The 26803-nt window shown below is 44.6% G+C and overlaps 1 protein-coding gene across 8 annotated transcripts in view; it reads right to left on the bottom strand.

Moving 5' to 3' along the window:
* ZMIZ1 (zinc finger MIZ-type containing 1) overlaps nt 1-26803 on the bottom strand; it is a 449347-nt gene that overhangs the window by 367615 nt on the left and 54929 nt on the right. For all 8 annotated transcript variants that reach the window (XM_078150873.1, XM_078150871.1, XM_021005985.2 and 5 more), the window contains exon 2: nt 7478-7593. The gene's annotated coding sequence lies outside the window, so the exon portion shown is untranslated. The remainder of the gene's footprint in view (nt 1-7477; nt 7594-26803) is intronic.

The raw sequence follows: 26803 nt of genomic DNA, 5'->3' as shown, positions 1-26803 counted from the left end.
AGCTCCTCTTCCATTCCTCATCCCAGAACTAGCTTATTTTCTGCCCACCTAAACCCCTAACCATCTTTCAGGTTCCAACTAACACCCCACTTTCTGTGTGAAGTGTTCACTGACCACTCCCAGCCCTGAGTGACTGTTAACCTCTGAGCTTGGCAGCGCCGCCTACCATCTGTGCTTCTTCTTGGGCACTAATCTCATACTGCCTGGTATTAGTAGCTATATTTTTATATTTGTGTTCCATTTCCCCAGGTCAATTATAAGTTCCTTCAGGGCTAGATTTATGTCTCATTCACCTCCTTGTTTCCCCAAAAGTGCCTGGTACTCAATCAGTAGTCATGATGACTGATTAATACATGTATGCCAACATCTCCAACTCTTAAAAAAACAGGAGAGATATTGGGAGAGGAAACCTGGTCTTCAAATCTAATGCATAAACACGGAAAGCTCTTAAGAGCAGCTGGCAAACTTTTTCCATCCAGGGAACAATTTCAATAAAACACAAATCACACTAAAGCCCTATTTGAGGATAAAGGAGTTGGGGTGGAGGTGGTGAAGTGAAAAACAAATAGGAAGAATAGCACTGCTTTTAGTGGTACCCCAATGGCAAAGAGATTATAAATTATGAATCAGACCAGAAAGAACATTAGATACACTAATACAGGAGACCAGACTGCAGACAACCTGTTGATACCTGAGGACAACCCTAAGTAAGAAGGAGAATATTGGGGAAATGGTTAATGGTTACATTTTTACCACCAGCCCCACCACCATCTTTATGGTGCTTCCTTGATCTAGAGGTTTTTAATGTGAGGTCAATGTCTTTTTAAAAATATATTTCTAATAACTATAATTCAATATAATTGGTTTCCTTTAGAATCCTATGTATTTTATTTTATGTATTCTAAAACATTATTCTAAGGAGCCCACAAACTTCACCAGATTGCTAAAAGGATCCATGTCACAAAAAAAGGTAAAAACCTTTGCTCCAGATGGGAGCTGGCTTACCTCCTAACCCACTGGCTAAGTGCTGAGATGCTATCATCCGGGAATCTCATCACATCCCACCATAACCTGCCCCCCCCTCACCTTTTCAGTCTTCTTATACCTTATGCCACCCCCATTCCAAGTCCTCCTACATACATATTGATCTAAAAAGACCCTCCATCTCTCAACTCCTGGCATTTTCACTGGCTGTCCCCTGTCCCTCCTTGTCTCTACCTCCTGACTTCCTTCAAGGATCAGCTAAAATCCCACCTTCTACAGAAAGGAGCTTTCCAGTCCCCCTCCCTTTACTTCTCATGTTGATAATTTCCAACTTATTGTGTATAACCTGTTTGTGAATGTTAGACTTCGAATCAGAAGAAATGGATCTGAATATGGGCAGTGACCCTAGGCAAGTCACCTCTCTAAGTCTCAATTTCCTCGTCTATGAAATGGGAATGTCTCATAAGACCTGCCTTGCCCATCTCACTGGGTTGTTGGAAGGATGGTGCTTCAAGACGAAGTTTCACCTTGATAGGTCTCAGTTTCCTCATCTGTAAAATGAAAAGGGCCGGAATAAATGAATGAAAAAGCATTTATTAAGCACTATGTGTAAAGTACAGTGCTAAAGGCTGGGCATAGAAATGGAAAAATAAGTCAGTCCCTGCTCTCCATATGAGCTCCTTCTCACTGGCTGAGGTTCCCATGGTACCCTGGAGGTCTTCCAGTGGGCTAGTAAGTCATACAGTAGGCTTCCCAAGGGGAATGATGAAGAAGGCCGGCAGGCAAGAAGGCTAACCAGCCATAGTCTCTCTGCCAGCCCTATGCCAGCTCCTCCAGAGGCCATTCTAGAGGGAAAGGAGCAATGCTAGGGAGTAAAGGGAATGGAATGGAACAGTCGAAGGGAGGCCAAGACAGGTCCCATCTGGCCCAGACCCTCCTGGATCACATACACCTCAGGGAGCAGACTGCGTCAGGGTTTCAGTATTCAATGAAAAACAGATAATAATAATAATAACAATAATAATAATAATTATAATAAGAGAGACTCCAAGTCCTCTTCGTTATCATTTGATTTTAAAGAACCAACTGAAGGGTGTTTTGAAAAAGGGATGGGGAGGAAGTAACTGGATTACACGGATTAACAGCAGGATACACTGTAGAATAACTTCAAGTTTTTTTTCTCCCTTCAGAAAGGAAAACTGTTTTATTCTTTGCAAGAACATCAGGGCTCATCTGGCTGGGGGATGGGGAGGAAGGCCAAGACAGCGATGGGGGAAGGGGTAGGGGGAGGGGAGGAACTTGTCTCTAGCATTTCCCCTCAAATATAAAGCAAACCAGTCTAAGCTAAATCTGATTTGGCCCACCCTTTCAATCTCAATTAAGGAAAACCCACATACAGTTGACTGCACATAGAATCACAAGGCATTAGCTCTGGAAGAGGCCTCAAGACATCACCTAACTAAACCTGATCCTTTGACAGATGGGGAAACTGAGGCTCCAAGAGGTAAGAATATGCTGTAGAAAGCAAACTCTGGACTTTGCGGAAGGCTGAAATAACCACACACTATGTAACCCAACTGAGTATCTTTATAAAAGCATATTTTAGTTGGAAGGGAGGTCAAAATGGTACAGACTCCTTCCTGTCGTGTTTTGTCCCCAGAGATCACGTGCTATTTACATCATCACCCCCCTCAATCTACATAAAGCATCTCTTTCAGGAAGCCTGAGGCATCAGGATTTCATGACTAGGCTAACCTTCCCTGCGAAGTCAGGCACAGGGTATTGTTCAGACATTTCAGTCATATCCGACTCTTGGTGATCCCATTTGGGATTTTCTTGGCAAAGATACTGGAGTGGTTTGCCATTTCCTTCTCTAGCTCATTTTACAGATGAGGAAACTGAGGCAAACTGGGTTAAGTGACTTGCCCAGGGTCACACAATGAGTATGTATCTGAGACTGGATTGGAACTCAGGTCTCCTCGACTCTAGACTCAACTCTATCCACTGTGCCACCTAGCTGTGAATTCATCTCCATTTTACAGATGGATGGAATGAGGCATGCAGAGCTTAAAAGATTTATACTTCCTACAGGTCCCTCCAATACAATGCTCTTCTTACTAACTCTGGCCAAGTGGACACTTCCTCATTCTCTCTCCCTGTGCCTGCTTGTACCCTGGGGAAATAGAGCCCTTAACAGCTGGCAACAAGGTATCATCCACCAGCCACCACAACCTTAATCTGCACAGTGCGCTGCAATTCTTAAAGCACTTTCTGGTTTTTTGTTGCACTAGATCAAAATAATGTTAATAGCATTTCCAAATAAATAAAAAGAAAATTTAAATAACCCAATTTCATAAAATGAAATTTAACAAGCAATGAAGAAACGCCCAAAGAGGGGGGGAAATGGATCATTTACAAGTGAAGTCTATCAAATATTCAAAGAATAGTTAATTTCCATAACAGTAATAATAGTTTGCATTGATACAGCACTTTTAGGTTTGCAAAGTGTTTATGTGTGTGTGTGTATGTGTGTGTGTATACACACACACACATACACACACACATATATTATTCCACTTGATTCTCACAACGGCTTTGTAAGGTGGATGTTATTTTTCACATTTCACTGATAAGGAAACTGAGGCAGACAGAAGTTAAATGACTTGCCCAGGGTCACACAGCTAGTAAATGTCTGAGACAGGATTTGAACTTGGGTCTTCCTGATGCTAAATGCAGAGCTCCATCCACTCCCCCACTAAATAATCTCAACCTCTTATAAACTCCTCCTCTGAGGCCTAATTGGAGTAGAGAAGTAACCTCTTGGAGTTGCTGAGCCTTCAGAAGGAGAGCTGTCAAAGGTTCTGCCAAGGTGGAAAGGCTTTGAGCACAAGCCTGGTGAAGCAAAACTTATGTGATCCCAGCCTAATTAAGTTTAGAGAGGCTTAAATTAATTAAGTTTGGGTGGCTAGGGTGTACAACTTTGAAAAACCACCTGCTAACAGGCAGCATGCCTACCGGATACAATTCTGAACAGCATCGAGATGTGGGTGCAAATCCTGCCTTGGATACTTAACTAGCTCTGTGACTTTGGGCATGTAACTTGACCTCTCTGGGCTTCAGTTATCTCATCTGTAAAATGGTGACAATAATAGCATCTCCCCCACGGGGTTTTAGGGAAGGTTAAATGAGGAAACCTATGAAAAGCACTTTGTAAACCTGATTAATGCTAACTATTGCTGCCAAATAAGGTCATTTAGGCTCAAAGAGGTCCGGCCACTTGCCCAAAGTCACACAGACAGCAGGATACAGAATCACAGAATGTCGGCCCTGGAGAGGCCCTTAGATAGCATTCAATCCGATCCTCTAACTTTATAGGTGAGGAAACTGGGTCACTGAGAGGAGATCAACTTGCTGAAGATTCCTAAAAGGAATACAGGGCAAGACCCAGGTCACAAACCAAGTTTTCAGGCCCCTGATTCAGTGTTCTTCGCATATCAGGTTTGCTCTTTACATTTTCTTCCCCTCGGAAGGTGCATCTCCATTGCGCAAAAACAAAACAAAAAAAAACCTGACCACTAGGATGTGCTGGTAAGTCAAAAATGCCTGTCCCCCTCCAATCTGCCCAACAGTACTTCACTGGCTTTCCAGTAAAACTGCCTCCCTGTTCCTTCCTATCACTTTTTAGTAAATGTAAGTTACTAATAACCTGGCTTCCTCCCAGAACTGCTGAGTGAAACGGGTTAGCTCAGAACTGCTTCTGCAGACACTGCATAGGCTCCTTGCAATGGAAAGGCCAAGCCTGAAAATCTTTCACGGAGGCCTCTGGGACACAATAAGGGAGGTGGGGTTGGGGGAGAGATCCAGCATTAACTAAGTCACTTGTTGAAATGCTGCTCCAGTCTTGGGTGTTGTGAACTTGATTTATGTATGAAAAGCGAAATACAAACAGCCCAGGCTTTACCAATGACAGATAAGTTATTACAGACACTACTTAACAAACCACAATGTCACCCCCTGAAACATCTTCGCTAGAAGCAGTTTCACCTTTCCCTTGAAAACCCATCAGAATGGGATGTGGTACAAACACTACAGAAAACTCCCTTCTCATCTTGAAAGCATCCTTTGTTTCTCTCTCTCTGTGTGTGTGTGTGTGTGTGTGTGTGTGTGTGTGTGTGTGTGTTTCCACTTTAAAGGCTCACGTGCCACACTGAGATTTCTGAGTTCACCCTCAATCCCCTATTCCTGCTGTAAACCAACCCACAAGGCTCCCAGGGAAAGGTCACAGTCAACCAAGTCTTACCCTCACCCAGTTAACCTCTGAGGAGCCATTGAGGTGGCCCAGAGCTATAATCATGGAAGACAGTTGTAAGAGAACTCAGCTACTGGCATTAGGCTATACAGTAGTTAAAGTGAGGTACCTACCTAAGCTATATGATCTTAGAGGCCAAGAAAGGCACATATCTACCCACCTCCAATCTTCCCCTACCTACTGGTTAGGACCAGAAATTCTCTTAAATAGAGAAGAGAAATTTGCATTACACATTCTTAAAGAAGGCTAGCTAGAGGTGCAAACTCCTTACAGAGAAGGAACATGGTGGTTTAAATCTATAGCAACAGATAGCACAGTCTTCCCAAAGAATCATCTTGGATAGAAGCAAGAAAGTGTTAGAGTGCAAAGTCCATGGAGCCGTGAGGCGGGGGGGGGGGAGCCCAGGAAAGGAAGGCAGGGGCATGAAGACAAACAATTCACTTTATAATTTACCATGGTCTGTCCTCCATCAACACCCTCTACACACCCTGGTGGCACCTTCATAATTCTCATTCTTTAGCAACCTGCAACCATTGACCCAGTCCCCTAAATGCCCATTATTCAGCCTTACATTCTGAAGGAATTCAGCTTCTGATTTCAGCTTTTTACTCAGTCATCGTCTCCTCCTAGATGCACCAGGGAGCCAAATCAGGAGCAGCTGAATTGTGTGTGTGTGTGTGTGTGTGTGTGTGTGTGTGTGTGTGCGCACATGCACGTGCACACACTGACCACACAAGTGCCTTTGGGACTTGGAAGTAGTCAACTGAGGGAGCTTCCATACAATAACCCTGTCCACTCACCAGAATAAATTGGAAGAGAGTGATGGTTTTTCACAAGAAACCAGTAAAGGAGGATGTTCGGGTTCCACTCAATCTCCTAAGTAAACTGTCCAAAACCAGAATGAACATTGTCCTAATGTAATGGCATCAGGAGCACACATTTGTCCAGTGCCTTATACTTTCTGAGACTTTTTTTTCCTCATGGCGCAATGAGAGAGCGATGTCAGAAAAGACCTGGGTACAAATCTGACCTCTGATAAGCAGGAATTGTTTGACCCCGGGTAGCCCCAAGCCTCAGGCAACTCTAAGTTACAGCTACAATAAAAATCGAACATCTGTGGTGTATTGATATTATGTTGTCTAAAGAACTTTCAAATCCATTGTGTTGTCTGATCAATCACTCCCTAAGTATTTATGAAGCACCTACCATTCATGAGGCATTATGTTGCATACTGGAGACACAAAGACAAGGAAAAAAAAACCAGACCCTACTTTCGCGGAGCTTAAACTTCACAATAACGCTATGAGGCAGGTAGGGAAAGTGGTATTATCCCTATTTGATGGGTCTGGAAACTGAGGCCACAAAGGTGAAGTGGGCTTGTGCAAGGTCAAACACAGATGGAGGTATCTAGACCAGAATCCAGTTGTTCTGACTCAGCATCTCCATTTGGAAATCCATCATCTTAGGGCACATCACATATCATTTACTTATCATTTCATGGGTATTATTCTAGGTTTCTCAATTAGAATATAAACTCTAAGAAGACAAGTATCATGTCTTCTCTTCATTCCACATCCCTCCACAGCACTTAGCACAGTGGCTTACGTATATAAGGAGCTCTGCTGGTTAACTGATTAAAGGCTGCCCTCCCATCCTACCAGGGACTGAGCAGGCCAGTCCAGTTGAGACCTGATGCCCGAGGTCAGGTGAACGAAGGGTCAGGACTTGATCAAAGGTTCCATGGGGCTCCAAAACAAACCGTCCCACCCAACAGCTGGCTGCTTAATGCCACATTGCACCTTTCTTCTCTAACATTTACCACTCCCATCCCCAAGTGATCATTCTAGTAGGTCTGGAAGGAAGCAGATATTTGGGCAACTAGGAGATAGGGAGAAGGGGCCAGACGAGAAAATGAGCAAAGGAAGGAACACCAGAAGAAAACAAACTCAATTCTTTTGATCTATTTCCTTAGGTCTATTTCTCACTGGTAGAGGCACTTTGACTCATTCCTACGGCCCTACTATATTATCTCTAAAAGCAGTTCTGAAATTCCCAAGTGATAGCAGGGTGGGGTAGGTCCTTTATAGATTCATAGACCATAAGCCAAAAAACATTTCGTAAAAAGCACATAGCTACTTTAAGAGAATTCTAAGAGACTTGTTGGGGGCAAATGTGCCTTCTTACCTGCTCAAGGCTGCCACCAATTAATGCTTTCTTAGAGCTTCTGTGTCAGGAGAGAAATGGAGACAGGTATTACAGGTGCTGGAGAAGGAAAGCTATGTCCAAAAGCCTTGGATTTCCTAGAAGAAAGAGAAAAGAGAGGCAAGTGAGCTCCAGAGTCCTCCAGTCCAGTCAGGCATAGCTAAATCTGGTATAACTCCACCTTCTTGGCCACCATCTGTGCCCACACTGGACACCCGCTTGCAGCTAGTTACGGCCGGACAGGAGAAGTAGGCCGGGCAATTGTGAGTGAAAAAAACCTCCAAAGCCCAGGAGGGAAGAAGGAATTGGGTACCTGGGTCATGCTAGGCAGAAGGTTATGTCAGAATTCTTGGAATGGGTCTATGGGAGGGAACATGAACATGACCTTGAAACTGGCATTTTCCCCAATGAGTGACCCCAATGAGATTCTCACTCTTCTCTCTCCTGCCCTGCCCTCATCCCCTCGTCTCTGTTTCTGGACAATGGTGAATGATAGTGAAAGGGAAGGGGCAGCTAGGTGGCGCAGTAGATAGAGCACTGGTCCCAGAGTCAGGAGGACCCGAGTTCAAATTCAACCTCAGACCAGACACTTGACACTTATGAGCTACATGACTCTGGGAAAGTCACTTAACCCCAATTGCTCCCCTCCCCCCTCCAAAAAAAAAACAGAAAATAAAAGATAGTGAATGGGAGAGACGGTATAAAGACCTGAAAAGGATGATGTGGTACTTTCTGGATTCTCATGACCCCTCATGCATCCAATACATATTTACTGAATCACTACTATGTGCAAAACTATGAGAGATAGAAAGGAGATGAAAAACATGGTTCTCCTCTGCAAGAGCCTGCCAATCCTCGGTAGAGGCAAGACATACCAAGAGGCAGTCTGGCACAGAGGATTCAGAGCTGGTCTCAGAGTCAGCAACTGCATGTCAGTTCCAGTCTAGTACCTTGACTCCTAACATATGGCAGAATGTAATGATCTAAGAAAGGTACAAAGAACTGTGGGAATACAGAGGGAGGGGTTACTTCTAGCATGGCTTGGAAGTACGTAGGATAACATCAAGGAAGGCTTCACAGAAGAGATGCTACGTGAGCTAGTCCTTTAAGGACAGGTAGGATTTCAATGAGCCAATATGAGAGGAGAGCAATCCAAGTGAAGGACACAGCATTAAAAAAAAACAAAACTGGAGGCAGGAAACTACGTGACATGATTAGGAAGTGACTTTCGGTTTGGCTAGGAGAGAAGGAAGAGATGGAGCTGGAAAAGCAGACTTGGGCCACATGATCCATGGGTCAGAAGTTTGTATAATTATGGGTAAATGCAGACACTGATGGTGCACCAACATTGGCTGGCCCTGACCCCCCCAACAGGGCCTGGGGTCAGCGGGCAGGATGCAAGCATGCTTATATCTTGACCTTGCCTCCAAATAGCATGGCCATTCAGGGAACAGACAGAAGTTCAGATGGGCAGAAGCAGGGAGAGGTTGGACCTTGCCAATGTCTCCCACCATGTGATTGCGCTAGCTAGCATCACATACTCAGTCCCTACTACAACAGGCACTGTCTATACCAACGAGCCCTACTCACTTGGGCCCTGAAGAGAACAAAACAGCTAATCTGGAATAAGAAAAAAGCCAACTTTTATAATTCCCAGGTCCTTGGGCTGCTGCTATTCTGGTATTCTTTCTCCTCTCACCTGACAAGAAGGGCCAGTATAGCCACCTAAACCTACACACACACACACACACACACACACACACACACACACTACCACTAGCAACAGAGAGAACTAGGCATGGAAGGATGGGAAGATAGAACAGAAGCAACTAGAAAACCACACTAGGGCTGCCATAATGAAGAGTGACCGCCCAGCACAACCCAGGCCTTCAGTGAAGTTTCCAAGAGGCAACACATGAGTGCTTCCAACTCTGAGTCACAGTGTCCCATAGACTTGACTCCAGCGGGTTACTGGAGTACATAGATGGTCACTCATACCACTTCAGAACCCTAAATTCACCTATCAATCACCCAATAGGCAAGGCCCAGTGTATCTTCTCAGATGCCAAAAAAAAGCTCATTGTCAAACCTGATGCTACTTCAAAGTAGGGTTCAGTTCCCTGCCTTTCCTGCCTGTTTACCTCTCTCCCCTCTTTGTCTCACACCAAAAGAAAATATACTGGAAAGTAAGGGGTGCCCATCAATTGGGAAATGGCTAAATAAAAAATTATGTGGATGTAATGGAATGCTATTATGCTTTAAAAAAATGATGAAAGGGATGGTTTTAGAAAACCCTGGGAAGACTTGTATGAACTGATGCAGAGTGAAGAGAACAGAATCAGAACTGATACAATAACAACATTTTAAAGACAAACAACTTTGAAAGACCTGGGAATTCTGATAAAAGTAATACCCAACCAGGATTCCAGAAGACCCATGGTGAAGCATGCTACCCATCTCCTGACACGAGAAGTGAGGAACTCAAGATGTAGAATGAGATGCATCTGGGGGCACAACCAATGCAAGAATTTGTTTTGCTTGGCTATGCACATTGGTCACAAGAATTTTGTTTTCTTTCTTTTTCATTTTTTTGGGAGAGGGAAAAAAAAGGCTTGTTAATTGAAAAAACAGGGTGTTTTTTTTTAAAGAATATACATGTGAATAGATCTCCAGAGTCCCTTAAAATATACCCTATCCTTTATAAACAGAATTAGTCTAAAAGAGAAGGCAACAGATGGGGGTAAAATACTCAACTTCTATTACAGACTTGAACACTGTTGTGAAAGTGAGCAAATCACTTCATCTCCTATCTGCTTCAGTTTCCTCTGAAGGAGGAGCTTAATAGCAATGATGGGAAGTAGATATGTCAGTTGTAAGAATCAAAGGAGATAACAAATATGAAAGCACTTTTTCCACAAGCTCATTTCTTTACTGTGTCTAGTGACCCAAAATAATAGTAACTGGCATATGTATAATTGCTTTTAAAAAGTTTGCAAAGCCCTTTATAGACATTATATCATCTGAAACTCACAACACTTTTTGAGGTAGATCCTGAAAATATCGTTATCCCCATTTTACAGAAGAGGAAACAGAAACTCAAACAAGGTAGAGTTATTTGACCATGTTCATACAATTAATTAGTATCAAAGGGAGTAAATGAACCCGTGTATGAAAGCATTTTTCCAAAATAATCCAGTAGCCAATCTACAGACAAGTGTCTACTATGTCCAATCCTCTCCTAGGCCTTCTGGGGGAATATAAAATGTGAGACCAAGCCTCTGACCTTAAGAAATTTCCAGTCTAGATCGAAAGACTTGCCCCATAATGCCAGGCAATATATGTTTAGTGCCAGGCGAATAGTACAAATAAAGTGTTAGAAGAATCTGAGAAGGGAGAGCCCACTGTCGACTGAAAAGGACTGGGAATTCCGTCTTCATTGAAGAGGTAGAAATGATACCAAAAGGAGCTACTGTTTGGCCAAGTGACTGCCAACAAGGAGTCCTATAAAGGAATGGAGGGAAAAGGAAGGGCAGCGATGACCCTCCAAAGCCAGCAGGTCCTGACGAATCCCTTTCTGATGCTCATACCCCCAGAGACCATGGCACCGATCTGTGGTTCCTAACATACCCGGCACTGGCCAGGAAGTGGGGAGGAAGGGCCTAGGGAAGGAGGAAGAGGATATTTCATAGCAAAGGAGTGGGGGGAGGAGGGAAGGAGGAAAGGACTCATTTTTCAGCAGGGGCGACGACATCAGTGAAATGTGTACTGCTCCTTCCTTCTTAATTATCTATTAAAATATAATATCAAGGGCGCCTGACAGTCTTACAATGGAAAGTCTCTCCCGAAACAAACCAAACTGCCAGCCGGAGCAAATTAAGAATTGTAATGCCAGACAGATGAATGCATTTGATCTGCTAAAAATCCCTCAATGTATTGACTGCACTAAGGCTGAACAGGGAGGGCAGGAGGCAGTCTTTGGCTTTAAGAGACCAGATGCCCTCCGGTGCCTGGGCTTAGGGAACAGGGGAGATGTGAAGTCGGTAGGAATTTATAAGGTGCCTACTACGTATTAAGTGCTGTTCTTAGGAATGGGGATACAAAAGCAAAAGTGAAAACAGTCCTTACCCTCTCAAGTTTGCAATCAACCAGAGTAGGTAAACACATGTATGCGTAGGTACGTACATATAAAAAGATCTGAAACACATACATGGTGATTTGGGGTGAACACACTACAGTCAAGAGATCTGGTGGGTTGGGGATCAAGAAAAGCCTCATTTAAAGATGGCGCTTGAGCCAAGTGACCCTAAGGGGCAGATGTGAAGAGGCAGAACATTCACAGCATAAGCGGACAGCCCAAGCAAAGGCACAGAGATGGGAAATGGAGAGTCCAGTGCGAGGAACAGCAGGGGAACAGGATTCCAGAGCTACTAACTCCCCCTTGCCCAAATGTGTAGGTCAGTCCTAAGATGCCAAAGACCTCCCACACCCTCCCACGCCTAACCTCGTCCTGGCCACCTCTAAACTCCTGGTGAGGAAGTGTGTCCAACGAGGTCACTGCATCAGTGCCACGGGACCTGACAAAGAGGCTTAATTAATACTCAATAACTGAGAATGACACTGCCTGGCATGAACTAAGGGTCTTAGAAACCCGAGTTCGAGACCTAGTTCAGCCACCAACTAACTCACTGTGCTACCGTTTCATCTCTGGGCCTCAATCTCCTTGCCTGGGGGCTGAGGGTGAACTAGATGCTTTATAAGCCCCCTTGTAGTTCTAGGAGCCTATGGTTAAATTGTTGGAGGCCACTCTGGGTAAATTCCAGAACCCAATACAATATTCATTTGCTCCTGATTTTTATGAGTCTTTGCAAATGTTCTTTTAGTAATTTCACATGCAGGGTGTTGTATATCCCTATTAACATGACGGCATCCCCAAGACAGATACAGATCTTTTTCCTTCCTCTCTCTCCCTCCAGTGTGCCCAGAACAGTGCTCACAATGTGGACAATCAGCCAGACACCAGGGTCAACAACGGTCATTGCTACCGAATCCAAAAGAAAAAAATAAACGGCCTTCGAAATGCACAGTAGTTTCCTGCTATTGTTGCTACTCACCAGGCCTCCCCAACAGAGGACTCTTGAGTCTCCCCTATCACCCAAGAGGGTCAGCAAGAGGGAACTAAGGAGCAGAGGAGAGAAACAATTAAGTAAAAGGGAGAAACGGTATATAAACAGGGTGGATTCCCACCTTCCCACGAATGCTGAGATCTGGGAAGGAAGGAAGGAAAGGAGAGAAGGGAAACAGAGAGAGAGAAGGGGAAGGGAGGAAGAAAGAGAAAGGAGAGGGAGAAGGAAAGAGAAGAGAGAGGGAGGAAGAAAGAGAAGGGAGAGGGAGAAGAAGGGAGGAGAGGAGAGGGAGAAGGAAGAAGAGGGAGGAGAGTAAGAAGAAAGAAGAAGGAGAAGGAAGGAGAGGGAGAAGGGAGAAGAGAGAGAAGGAGAAAGGAGAAGAGGGAGGTGAGAGAGGAGGGAGAAGGAAGGAGAGGGAGAAGAAGGGAGGAGAGGGAGGAAAGGGAAGAGAGGAGGGAGAAGAGACAGAGAGAGAGAGAGAAAGAAAAAAAAATTGAAGGAAGAGGAAAATTCCTTGGAGATGGGTAGCATGTTTGGGTACCTCCACCTCAACACCCCACTCCACCCCCTCCCCAAAGCCCTTCTCCACCCCTCCAAGCAGGTAACCGAGTCTCCCTTGTGCCACCCTGGAGTGTTTTGCATCACTGGCTCTGGGTGGGCTAAGCCGACAGCAGATGTCCACCCCTGTGCTGCTCGGCAACTGCTCTCTGAGACCCAAAAAAGCAATTACCTTTCTCTGAGCTGAACTGGTTTCAACCAACCCCCTCCTCCTCATACTTCCCTGAACCATCCCTCCCATCCCCCACAAAAAAGGCAGCTGGAGGGGGGGGAAGAGGAGGAGGGAAAAACTATCAAGATGTTGGTTTAGTAGAAAAATGTCTCTCCTTGCATCCTCGATTTCTTTGAAGTGTGGAATATGTTTCTTTGAGGATGTAGGTTTAGATATTCAATCATTTAGCCTACTAAACTGAACACTGCAAAAGGAGGCTATTTCTTAAAAATATACGAAGTTGTATTAAATTATTGATAGCCATTAAACAGGGAGAAAAAAATTAAACAGCCCTCAGCTTTTATCAATCATTCATGCAGTTTCCACTGGGGTGTTTTCCTGGGCAGATATCACATAGCAGAGTGCAAAGAGCCCAGGTCCTACAGGCATGAATTCATTTGCTATGGATGGAAAAGGGGTGGGATTTCATCCCCCAGCAATTAAGAAGGCACCAAGAGAAGAAGCACGGAATCAAAGGCTAGCAGAGGTCACGGGGCCTACTGCTCGGCCTCCATATCCATTCACCAACCAGAAACTCCCCCACATAAACACTTCCCTTGCCCCTGCCTCCTACATAGAAGAAACTCTCTGTGATCTGGTCTTAAAGATTCCCTAACATTCAGATTACCAATTCACCTATCCATTTCTGGCTCCAACAAACCCAAGTGTTTAACTATGTGGAAGTCCTTCCTTATGGAATTACCTAAATACTTCAAGGGAAAAGAGAGGGCATTGAGGAGGGGTGGTAGGAGGGGACTGATTGCTAGATGCAGTCAGGGTATATCTCAAAGGTATGGTCCATTACTCAAATTCAGCTCAGGTCTAATAAGATGGGCATGGGCGGCATGGGGGCCAACCTAATCTGTGGCTATGAGAACACGACCCTTACTAGAAAAGACGTTAGAAATCCACTCAGAGCTCCCTCATTGGACAGATGGGCCACTGAGAATAGTTGGGTAATTGGCTTGGGCAACTGGTGTGGACCTGATTCACCCAAGGTCACACAGCTCCTGGAAGTACCGAGATCAGTGCTTAGGTTCCTAACCCCGGTCAAATGCAACAGCCTCTCCCCAATTAAAGAATGCACACAAAGCATTCTACGACCCTGAAAGTGCTATAGCAATGTCAGCGATTATTATTATTATTGTTCCCTAGGCCTAGGCCATCACTATTTATCCCCATCCATGTATGCTGCCTCCTTTCCTGAAAACTCTCAGTCCCTGTACCAACCTGAGCCTTCACGGCAGAATATCATATTCCATGCCTATCACAAGCTCGGCTAACTTGTAACTCCAACCTCTTTCCTCAGGTGCCAGCAAAACTTACACAAATACCAATTCCCTATCACCTTGCACCAAAATCCCAGGCAGAGACTTCACAGACAATGAGACAAAACTGGGCTTCTCTTCACCTCTTCCCCTCAGCCCCTAGGGCCCCATTGAACTCTCCCTCCCCAGGACACCTGATCCATCTGCTCCTAGGCTGAGGCTCTTCCTGGCTCCTCCACCCCCTACTCCTCCAATGGATTTTAAAGGGAAAGGCTCCCACCAACCAGCAAGGCCAATAGAGGCTGTGAAGCAAACCCAGGGGGAAGAGAGCATCCATTGCAGCTGGAAACAAAGAGGTTCAAGGCCCCTCTCTCCCTCTCCTCCCTAAGTCAGCCTGCTCTGCATTCTTGAATCCCTTTCAAAAAAGCTAGAGTCAGGGAGGAGGCGTGCCAAATGTTGATAGTGCCCTAGCCAGGAAAAGCTGCTGTCATAGGAAAACATTTTGAAGAGTGTTTGTTTATAATCAAAACCTGTTTTCTAAAATAATAATAATAATAATAATAATAATAATAATAATAGTAATAATAATAATAGTAATAATAATAATTTAATAAACTTTAACTTCAATCCAGAATTGGACAAGCCAAACTTCTTAGAAATTCTCCCTCTTACTTGAGTTTTAGATTAGGGAAAGGGAAGGAAAAAAGGGGATCCTACTCTGCTACTTAACTAGCTGGGTGACCTTGGGCAAGTCACTTAATATCTACTGGCCTCAGCTACCTCATTGGTGATCACCTCCCTTCTAGCTCAAAGGTTCTATGATCCTCTATAATTGTTAAAATTTCCTTCACAGGCTAACTCAGGAGGAATTATAGTAGTAGATCCTGTCCACACACTCATATCACACTCCCCTTAAAAAATGCCCCTGAAGGTTTAAAAGTTCAGAGCTGCATTTGGGCAAGATACAGAGATCCTCCAAGCTATAGGTCACCAAGTGGTTGGAAGAACCCATCAAGCCCATCACAAAAACTGACTAAGCATATATAACATTGGGAGTTCCGTGGCAGTTGCCTGGGATACAAAGATATTGATGGCACAGCCCCTCCCCTCTAGGAGCTTACAACCTAAGGAGGCAGGGATTGGAAATACAGAAGTAACTGGTACAGAGGAGAGGACCAGAGAAAGTGCTCATTTGAGACATCTGAGGAGATCCCACTTTCACTTGAAGTTAGGAGGGGAGGAAGGGGAAGTCTAAGGAGATCTCAAGGAGATCACCCCAGGAAACAAGAGTTGGACCATTAAGGAAGGCAGGAATTCAATGGATGGAGACTGGGATGTGTACAAAGGAGTACAAGTGAGATAGGGTAGGGCTGTCTAGATGGATTACAGCATAAAGGAGAGGGTATGATATTAGATTAGAATGACAGGCAGCAGGTAATTTGGAGAGGACCTCGAATGCCAGGACACGTTGCAATGGAGAACCATGAAAAGTTCCTGAATAGAAGGACATGATCAGAATGGCCAGCATGTTAGAATGTGAGGCATTAACGAGATTTAAAAATCAATGACATTTGCCTGGTTTTTTGGATGAGTTGGGGTGAGAAGGAGGGAGAAGTCAAACTGGACTCCCAGGTTAGAAGGGTTAGAAGGAGGGGCAGGTTTGGGCGGGGGGGGGGGACAAGTCGAGTTCGATCTGGAACATGTTGAGTTTGGAGTAGTAGGAGAAAATTCGGGTGTTGCCACCAAATGGGCTGTTTGGAAGCAAGGCTCAAAACCAACCCAGCAGGGTGCCCCGTTCTCTAGTAAAGCAAGTTGCAGTCAAGAGCATGCAACACTTATTTGTAAGTTCTTTCTAATAGCTAACTGAACTCATTATTGACCTAATTTAAAGTCAAAGAGACTTTTCTCAGCCAAAAATAAATGATCTGATGTGAAGGAATTCCCAGCCAAAGGCCAAGGGAAGCTGGCCACAAATGAATCATTATCATTTAAATTCTCAGACCACAGTCTTAATGATGCCAAAATCTTGGGCTTAAGCCATCTGTGAGCTTGGCCTCTCTCTTCTGTGTAGTTGCTTCCTGAGAATCAGGAAGACCTGGGTTCAAATCCCAGCTTGAATACTTACTACCAGTGTGACCCTGGGCAAGTCACTTAACTTCTGTCTGCTTCAGTTTTCTCACATGTAAAACAAGGGATTTGGACCCAATGACCTCTGAGGTCTAACTTTATGATCCTCCCCACCCTCTCTTTCCAGTCCTATCTCCTGGAACTCTTCAGGAGGAGCCCTGGACTTCCATTCTAGCTAATCCCCTAATCCTGCCCATTTCTTCCTTTGGAATGAATGTGTCTTCCCCACAGACTCCTTACCATCCATGTAAATAAATTCTAGCCATCATTCAATGCCAACTCTCGACATTCTACCACATCCATGAAACCTCCCCCAAATATTCTAGCCACACCAGTGTCTCCTTTCTTTCTGCCTTCTGACTGTATTTACGATCTGTCCCTAACAATTCAGAAAATTTAACATGTAACCATTACATTGTTTCCTTGCAGATATAATAAGCAGCACTGGAAAGCAAGAGAGGAAATAAGGATTGATTAAGCATCTATTATTTGCTAGGCACTGTGCTTAAGTTCTTGACAAAATATTATCTCATTTGATCAGCCCTGGGAGGGAGGTTCTATTAGTATTCCTATTTTACAGATGAGGAAACTGAGGCAGGCAAAGGTTAAGTGACTTGCTCAGGGTCATATAGCTAGCGGGGAAGGCCAGATTTGTACTCAGATATTCCCAACTTTAGGTTGGCCACTGGGCCTTCGAGGTCAGAGTCAGTAGACCCCAGATTAGAGTCCCTACTTCCGCCATCTTATGACCTTCAACTTCTCTTGAGACTCAGTCTTTCATCTGGGAAGTGGAGATATTAACTTACTTTACCTTCCTTACCAGGTTATTCTGAGAAAGGCTTTTTAAAAGCCTAAAGATTTTAAACCATAGTTGTTCAGTTGTTTCTGACTCTCTGTGATTCATTTGGGGTTTTCTTGGCAAAGATTTTGGAGGGGTTTGCCATTTCCTTCTCCAGCTCATTTTACAGATGAGAAAACTGAGGCAAACCGGGTTAAGTTACTTGCCCTGGGTCCCACAGCTAGTAAATGTCTGAGGCCAGATCTGAACTCAGGTCTTCCTGACTCCAGGTCTGGCGCTCTATCCACTGCACCATCTTGCTACCCTTAAACCTTAAATGTGAGCTATAATAATAATAACAATTATTATTATTACAGATGAGAAAAGCAGATATTGAGATAAAATTACTTACTCAAGATCACTCAGATAACAAATAGCAGAGATCCCCTTACGCCTAGCCAGGGCTCTTTCTCACATAGGCCATATACAGTGGGTATAATAAACCACATTAAGGGGAATGCCTCTAAAACTGTGATGTCCCAGGAAGCCAAGGTTAACTGAGCAAGAGGAATCTCCAATGGTAACTTTCAAGGTCTCTTGTCAAGGAGTCAGGGGAAGATGGGAAGACATTGGAGAAATCCATAGTTTAGGGGCAAACTGAGGTCTCCACCCAGCCCAGAGATCCTGGGAATCCAGAGCTGACCTCTAATGAGGTGTCAGAACCATCACTCTGGCCTAATTCTAACCACTCACTAACAGGCCTTTATTAAGGAGGAGTGAAAAAGACAGTGGCATTTTTCACAGCTTGATGGACCAATTCCCTGGGTCAAGGAGCCCTGGCCTGACTTTTAGGGGTAGGGGAGGCTGATGTGTATGAATGTGAGTGCTGATCAGAGTGTCAGAGTCCAAATGGCCAACTGATCCCTGGGTCAACAGAACTGGATATCCATAAACAGCACCACATCCTTCCTGGCACAGGCACAAGCTGGCCAAGGGCCTCACAGGTCTTTCTAAGGACTGATGGAATTTGGAGGATGGAGAGAGGGAGAGAGAGAGAGAGAGAGAGAGAGAGAGAGAGAGAGAGAGAGAGAGAAGAGAGAGAGAGAGAGAGAGAGAGAGAGACAGAGAGAGACAGAGAGAGACAGAGAGAGACAGAGAGAGAGAGACAGAGAGAGAGACAGAGAGACAGAGAGACAGAGAGAGACAGAGAGACAGAGAGACAGAGAGACAGAGAGACAGAGACAGACAGAGAGAGAGAGAGAGAGAGAGAGAGAGAGACAGAGAGAGAGAGAGAGAGAGACAGAGACAGAGAGAAAGTTCTTTCAGTCCCAGATAGTTCATCTGAGGACCCTAGTAGAAAAGGCTCTTCCTTTACAGCAAAGATCAGGTTTTATTTATAGTAATAGTAATGACTCACCTTGGTCTAGGTCTTTGACCTAGAACATTTCCTTCAAAAAGACACTGTGAAGAAGGTTAGACTAAGTCTGATTATTCCTGCTATACAGCTAAGGAATTGAAGGGTCAGAGTGATTTGTCCAGGGTCATACAGAGCCAGAGCCAAGATTTGGACTCATGCCATCTGACTCCAAGTTCAATACTCTTTTCCCCAGTACACCACAGTGTCCTTTGTATCTATCTCCCCACCCCACCCCCAGCACCCAGGAAAGTGCTTTTTATATTGATGACATCTGTGAATGAATCAATGAATGACTAGGCGGACACAGTCTGGGTGTCCAGAGCTATAACCAAGGCTGCAGACACCTGGATACTCAATAAGTCCTCCCTCTCTGTCTGGGTACCTTCTCTCTAAGAGACAGGGCTCTGTAGGGCCAGGCAGTAAAGAAGTTAACACAATTCATTAAAGAAAAGGGAAAAAAGACCATCATTTCTCCCACTTCTCTTTTCCTTTCTCTCTCCACATACAGCAGCAAGCCACATGGTTTATATATCAAAGCCCGTTTCCACTATTAGCTAGACAGGTGACCCACAGCCTCAGTTTCGCCATCTATGAAGGATAAAGCATAATTTCTACCCCTCTATGCCCATCTTAGTTCAAAAATGCCACCTCTGACATTTACTGGCTGTGTGACCACAGGGAAGTCAGCCATCACCTCTGAGCCAGCCTCCTCTGTTAAGATGGGGATTCAAGTCAACTCAACAAGCTTCCATAGAGCATCCACCATGGGGACACCAAAACACAATAACTCTTACCCTCAAGAAGTTTATGCTGTACTACAAATAATGCCTGCGGTAGGGTGTGGATAGAGTGCTAGGCCTGGAGGCAGGAGGACCTAAGTTCAAATCTGGCCTCAGAAACTTACTAGCTTTGTGACACTGGGCAAGTCACTTAACCCTGTTTGCCTCAGTTTCCTCACCTGTAAAATGAGCCAGAGAAGGAAATGGCCAACCAATCTAATGCCTTTGCCAAGAAAACCCTAAAATGGGGTCACAGTCAGGCATGACTGAAGAGATTGAACAACAAAGTTCCCTATACCAATAAAAACACAGGTCAAGTTCCTTCCCACCCACCCCCTAAAAATCATCATGATCTTAAGAGAATTATGAGAATTTTCCCTAAGAAAGAAAGGGCACAGACAGAGCAGGAGGGCTTACAGGTGTCTTCAGCCATGGATGTAATATAAAAGATAATATAAAACACTACTGCTATCCTTATATTATAACACCTGACAGGGAAAGAATAATAGTGCCTGTAAAGAATAACTATCAGTTATTCTTAACACCTCCCAAGCTACAAGAGAGACAGGATCACTGGACTTGGGACTCTTGGCTCTGACTCTAGTCACATATGTGACACAAAGTATTTATTTCATCTCTCCAAACCTCAGTTTCTGCCATTGTAAAACATGGAAATTATACTTGCATTCCACGTGAGTGAGGAAATCCTTTCGAACCCTATGAAGTGCCATCTACGTAAATGGGAGTTGTTATCATGACCATCACCTCTGGAACGGCAGAATTTCAAAGGGTAATTATCACGACAAAACTCAAGCAAGAATTTTACATGCAAGAAGGCTCTGTGTGTCCTTAGCCACACAGGGTCTTTTGTTAGCATGCGTGAAACGGGTATGTTTTCTATGCAACCAAAATGGGGCTTATGCATATCGTAGTCTGCTGTGGGAGCTCAATAAATATTAATTTACATGATCACAATGAATAATATTGCCCCTCTAAATGGCTCAGGACTTGAGGTGCCCTTATAGGCTACATACTTTCTTGGCATCCAGTATATATACACATCAGCCTGATTCAATTGAAACACACACAGACACACACACAGACACTCTCTCTCTCTCTCTTCTCTCTCTCTCTCCTCTCTCTCTCTCTCTCTCTCTCTCTCTCTCTCTCTCTCTCTCTCTCTCTCATGATACCAAGAAGCAGGGCTTGCCATCTGCAGAACCCTCAGCTTTGAGGAGCCCGATAATGTAGTCAGGCCCTTCCAAAACAACCCAATAAATCAGTAGGCGCTTGCCGCAAACGTTTAAATCACTGTCCTAAAGTCGACAGGCGTTTTGTACTAAAATACGAGAATCACCAAGCAGCCTGGGCTCGTTACCCAGCCTGAGCAGTCGGGTATCATTTATTTCCCCCACCCCAGCATGCCTTAGCCAGGCAGCTGAAATCCCTTGACCCAGCCTCACTCAATGGCTTCTAGCTTGCAGAAACTCACTAAGGATTTTTTCTTCCTTCTTTCCCTCCTTCCCATCCCTCAACTCCTGGCATTTCCCCCATTTTTCCAGACCAGATGGGAGCAAGTCACTGGTGTGATGGAATGAACATTAACGGGAGTCAGTACCCATGGGTTCAACCCCCCCTCTGTCACCTTAGGCAAATCATTCAGTCGATCTAGACCTCAGTTTCCCCATCCATTAAATAAGGAGATTAGACTGGACCAACGGTTCTTTACTGTGTGTGTGTCTAGGCAGACCCCTTGGGGAGCATCCTAGGGAAGCCTGCAGAGCCTTTTCGGTATCATATTTGTTGCCTACGTTTGTGATACAAAGTTTCAGTTAGAGTCTAATAAAATTTATTTTTTTCTATCTAGATTCATAGATCCCCTGAAATCTATCCATGAAGTCCAAGAGGTTAAGAACCCCCTGGACTTGATGATCTCAAAGATTCCTTCTAGCTCTAGTATCCTGAAGTTCTAACAAACATCAACCCAACATGGGAAGGGTGGAAGAATCATCATCAAGAGATAAACCTGACCATTTCAGGCAAAAAGGACAATTCCTCCAACCCAAAGGGTAGAAGCCATTAGAAATGGTGCGACTTAATATTTTCTTATCTTCTCTAACTGTTCAGTTTAAGGAGATCAGCTCTGCTCCAGCCCACATCCAGGAACCCCAGGCTAGCTAAAGCAAGGGAAACACAGATTCCTTAACAAGGAGCTAGTGGAGGAAACACTGAGGGAATCCTGACTTATAAGTCAGGAGCAAACTGGAGTCCATCTCTCTTACCATAAAGCTGAGGCCTCACAGCATCATAAAGGATCATCCAGTCTGACCCTGTCACTTAACAGATGAGGACACTGAAAGATGACTTGTCTAAGGCCACACAGCCAGTAATTGGCCAAACTAGGATTTGAATCTGGTTCTTCTGAGTCTAGAGTCCAGTGCACCAGGCTTTGGTCTGACTACCAGTGTTCTCCAAGCCTCTGCCTCCCTGTTCTAGTGGTTCAGTGGGAGAGAAAGCCACGGAGTGGCAGTGTCTCTGCCTTGTGGCTAGTTGCCCCACCCTCCCTCTTCCTCCCAGCACCAATCCCCCTCCCCGGTCCCCCTCCCTAAAGTCTTACAAGGTTTTCTAAATGTATCTGGCCAGCCCCTGCCTGGTCTGTTCTGCCCCAGGCTGCCTGATGGGGGGCGGGGGCAGCCAACCCAGCCAGTGGAAACATCCAGGGTTGGGAATCACTGCAGAAATACACTCCCCTGGGGGAAAGACTGTTTACCTCAACAGAAGGGGAGAGGAAGCAAAGCTACACACCGCAGAACAGATTAGGGATTGATGAACAATAGGCAATTACCCAAAATATCATCAAACACAAGTCCTGAAGAATTTAAATGCACTCTGACAAAGAGGACTGCTAGAAAACAGACTTCCACCTACTCTGCCGCCATCATTCCAGGGCTGTGGGGTGGGGGAAGAGGTGGGGGGGAAGGGAGCGTGACAAGTGCAGGGAGGAAGGAAAGAAACAAATATTTCTTCTTCCCTCTTTAGGGAAATTAAACTGGGGGAGGGGGGACAAACAGAGAAAGAGAGAGGAAGAGTGGAATGGTCTAAGATTAAATCCTACTCAGGCCAGGCCCTAGGGAAAGGAATTTAAAATACACCCGAGGATTCAGCTCCCCACCCATGAAATCCTGTGGTTCCTGAGCTATAATTGAAGTAGACAGCAGAAGCCTGGGAGCTGGAGAAATCCAGGCCAGCAGTCAATACACATTTACTGAATGCCTACTACGTGCGGGATGCTACCAACTAGCCAATCAACAAGTGTTTCCGGACTGCCCACTGTGTACCAGGGGCTGGAGATTTAAGCACAAAAGATGAAATAATCTTTAGTCCCAGAGTTTGCATTCTAATGGAGGAGATAACAAGTCCCGATAAAAAATATACAACTGCAAATGAAAGGTAGTGTAGAAAACACAAAAATGAGTGGGGCCTGGGCAACAAAAAGGTAAGACCAGAGGCTCCTATGTGCAAGAATGAAGAACACAGAGCCGGGTCAAATCAAGAGGACCAACCATAAATGACGAAAGAGGAGGGAGACAGATCACCCCGGCAAAGTGTCAGAGAAGTGACACTGAAACTGGTCCCAGAGGAACGTGTAGGATTCAGGTTGGTGGAAAGGAAGGGAGTGCTCTCCTACCCCCAAATTAAAAAAAAAATCTTACACACTATTAAAAAAACAACAACGACGACCCAACCTGGGGTGTCTGCTTCTTCAGTTCTGCCCACCCCACCCCTGTAGCATCTCTTTGTTCTGTAAACCTCTGAGAAAGAAGGCTAGCCCAGACACCACCACTCACCCCTGGACAGCCTCCTACAGGTCTGTTTTAGTCCAGTCTGATATCTTTGTCCTCTTCAGGACTGTTCAGAAAAGAGGCAGAGCCTGTTTATTCTGTATCTGGTCTTACCAGAAGGTCTTCCATCATGGAGTTAAGTGGTTGATATGTTGCAGGGGCTATTTATCTAGTAACTAGGATTCTGGTCGGTCCCAGGCGCATGTGTCTACACTTGGCAGCCATTCTCAACAACCACAGGGCACCTCTGGTCCTCCCTCCCTCTGTGACTTGGGGTTAGCCGGGTGGGGAAAGGACAGAGCAGGGAAGATGCTCACTTACTGTTTGGAACCACGATTTCACTGGTTCTACTCTGCTCAGGGATTTCAGTGGCATGTACGAGGTAAGCAATCAACCAAAATGTCTAATTGTGCTTGCTCTTCCTCCCAGAAACTGCAACCGCCTCCAGCCCCACCCCTTTTAAAAGACTAAAATCATTTAAAGTTTAGGAAAACTGGCCATACTTGGGGGCAAACTTGGAAAAGCAAAACAGCAAACAGATCCCTTTCCAAGGAGGGGAAAAAAAAAACCTACTCAGAAACACAGCTGACCTGTGTTAGCCATGTCTTTACCTAAGGTTAACAACACAAAAAGTTGTCTTAATTTTCAGAATGAACTTTCTTGGTGAAGAGATAACAAACATCTTCTGCCCTTGGAGCTAGTCTTTTTAGAAAATATTTATAGCTTTTCAAGACAGTTTGGTAGCAATTGGATACAGCATCTGCTTTTTTTCTTGCTTTCCACAACAGTTCTGAAACTCAAAAGCAGTTTAAAAAAAATACACCCATCAATTTTGACATGAAATACGGAGCCTATAGCTTCTTTGAGAAATAAAACGCAGAGCTGGCTTTGACAGCTTGGTAATTTCAGAAAGCTCATTAACTGTTTTCTATTTTAAATCCCAATAAGTATTTACTATCAATACCAAAAGTTTGGGGTAACAAAACTCACTGCCTATTGGTTGGTTTTCAATGTGCAAACAGCAGTAGTTGGCAGTTTCTCAGAGGGACTTTGACCTTCAAGTTTGACCTCCAAAAATATTTTTTCAGACAGCTCACTGGGTGTCACTATTCCAGCTGAAACCTCCTTCTAGGATGTACTCTGAGAACTTTCCTTCTGAATAAATCTGAATTATGATCTCATGAAGCGTGCTGGAGGTCTCCTGTGCTTCCTTCTACAGACTCAAAAAGCTGCCCCTCCCCAAAAACAACAATAAAAATTCCATCAGATCCCTTGTTTCATTTGAGCATAGGTGAATGGGAATTTTGTTTCCCTTCTACTTGTAGGCTCAATAGAATGGAAGCTTTTTGAGGACATGGGGTTTTCATTTTTGTGACTGTAAGCCCAGTGCCTAGCACAGTGCCCAAGACTGTGGTATAATGGTAAAAGCATTGCACTTAGAGTCGAAAGGACATGGGTTCAAATCCCCTATGTGATGTTTACCACCCATGTGATCTTGGGCAAGTGGGTAGATCTCAGGTTCCTTCTCTACAAAATCAAGTGATTGCCCAATACAGTGTCTACGGCATCTTCTAGCTCTATATTTCCAATACTCTGATCATCTGTAAAAGGAAGCAGCATAGAAAGAAGGTTGGTCATGGAATCAGGAAAGTTCTGGGTTAGAACATCACTTCTGACACTTACTGGTTGTGTGAGCTTGAGCAAGTCATTTGAGGACCAGAGTTTCACAGCCAACCCTCAGTTTCCCCTTTTGTAAAACAGGGGAAACAATGACAGTAGCACTTAAATCTCACAGGGTTGGTGTAAGGACCAAATGAGATAAACTATCGAAAGTGCGTGGCACACCTTTGTTAAAGTGCCAAATAAGTCTTAGCTCTTAAAAGCAGGGGATTGATTGGATCAAGGCCATCCGTTTTTGTATGACCAGTGAGCTTAGAATGGTTTTGACATTTTAAACTACAATAAAACTTTATTTTGAAATGTAAAAACCATTCACAGCTTTCTGGGCCCCAACCAGTGGTGGGATGGTCTGGCCCATGGGCTATAGTTTCCTGACCCCTGGACCAGATAATTCTATTAGAGAAACATAAATGTAGAGAAGCTCCCAAACTACAAACCTTCTAAGTTCAATTAAGTTCCCCAAATCGGGGAATTAGGAAGTCCTAGTCAAGAGTATATTTGGCTCCCTCTGGGAGTACACGAGCTAAGAAGAAGCCTGACTGCCCAGCAATGGTAGGGTGAAGTCCAAGAGAACTGGAGACCTGAACAATTATCTGGTGAATCCGATTAGTGTAGACAGCCAAAGAGGATCATTCAGGGTTATAATTAAAGTCGTAGGTTGCCCACCTCGACTATATACATGGACTCAATACTCTGCTGATCCAACAGTGCGCTTCCGTGAGCTAGTGTGAGGGGGAGGGTCCTGGTCACCACTGATAAGGTTGCAAGAAGAAGTCTATATCAAGGATGTTTCTCTATAAAGGGTACAGGCAACCCTGCTGCCATGATCTGGGGATTCTGAAGATGTCTCCTTGATAGTATGTGAATCCGCTAACTCCACATTGAGATTGACTGAGTCATAGAACTTTGGGATGACTGGTATAGCTCGAAGCCACACCCTTGGGCTCGGCCTTTAAAAGGGAGTAGCTCTGATCTCTCTGAGCTCTGATCTCTGTCCAATATCCCATGAAATACCCTGGCTTTTTTCTTCCTCCTTCTCTCTACTACCATGAAAAAACATTTCTGTGCTCACTGATAACTTTAGCAGAGAGTGGGGAAGAGAAGAGAACTGAATTCTATCACTGCTGACCCCCCCCCCACCTTGAGAATATGCCTAGTAAGTGAAAATTGAGATGTGGGGAATTATCTGTGGCTTTCATTTAACGTGGGCTTTCTCCAGCCCCTTTTATCTTTGTTCCACTGTATGGGGAAATGCTAATTAACCAGGAACCACAAATAAGGAAGTAGAGAATGCTGGACCTATACGTTCGTGGATGTTGGATCTGAAGCAAATGGAATGAGTTCCAACCATCACCTCCCCTCTGCAGCCACAGTTCCGCCCCACCACCTCCAACCCCTCCTCTTGCCCCCCAGAACACAACTTATACTTTTCTACACTGAGGCACTACAACGAGGTATAAATATTAGCAATACCCAAGGCCAAATGATGGCGGATGGGAGGATGAGAGGGGCCATGGGCTGGGTA

Source organism: Phascolarctos cinereus, unplaced genomic scaffold (assembly GCF_003287225.1).
Source record: "Phascolarctos cinereus isolate Bilbo 61053 unplaced genomic scaffold, phaCin_HiC Scaffold_3;HRSCAF=262, whole genome shotgun sequence".
Lineage (NCBI taxonomy): Eukaryota > Metazoa > Chordata > Mammalia > Diprotodontia > Phascolarctidae > Phascolarctos > Phascolarctos cinereus.
The sequence above is the reverse complement of the archived record's forward strand: the minus strand, read 5'-3'. Positions and strand labels throughout refer to the sequence as shown.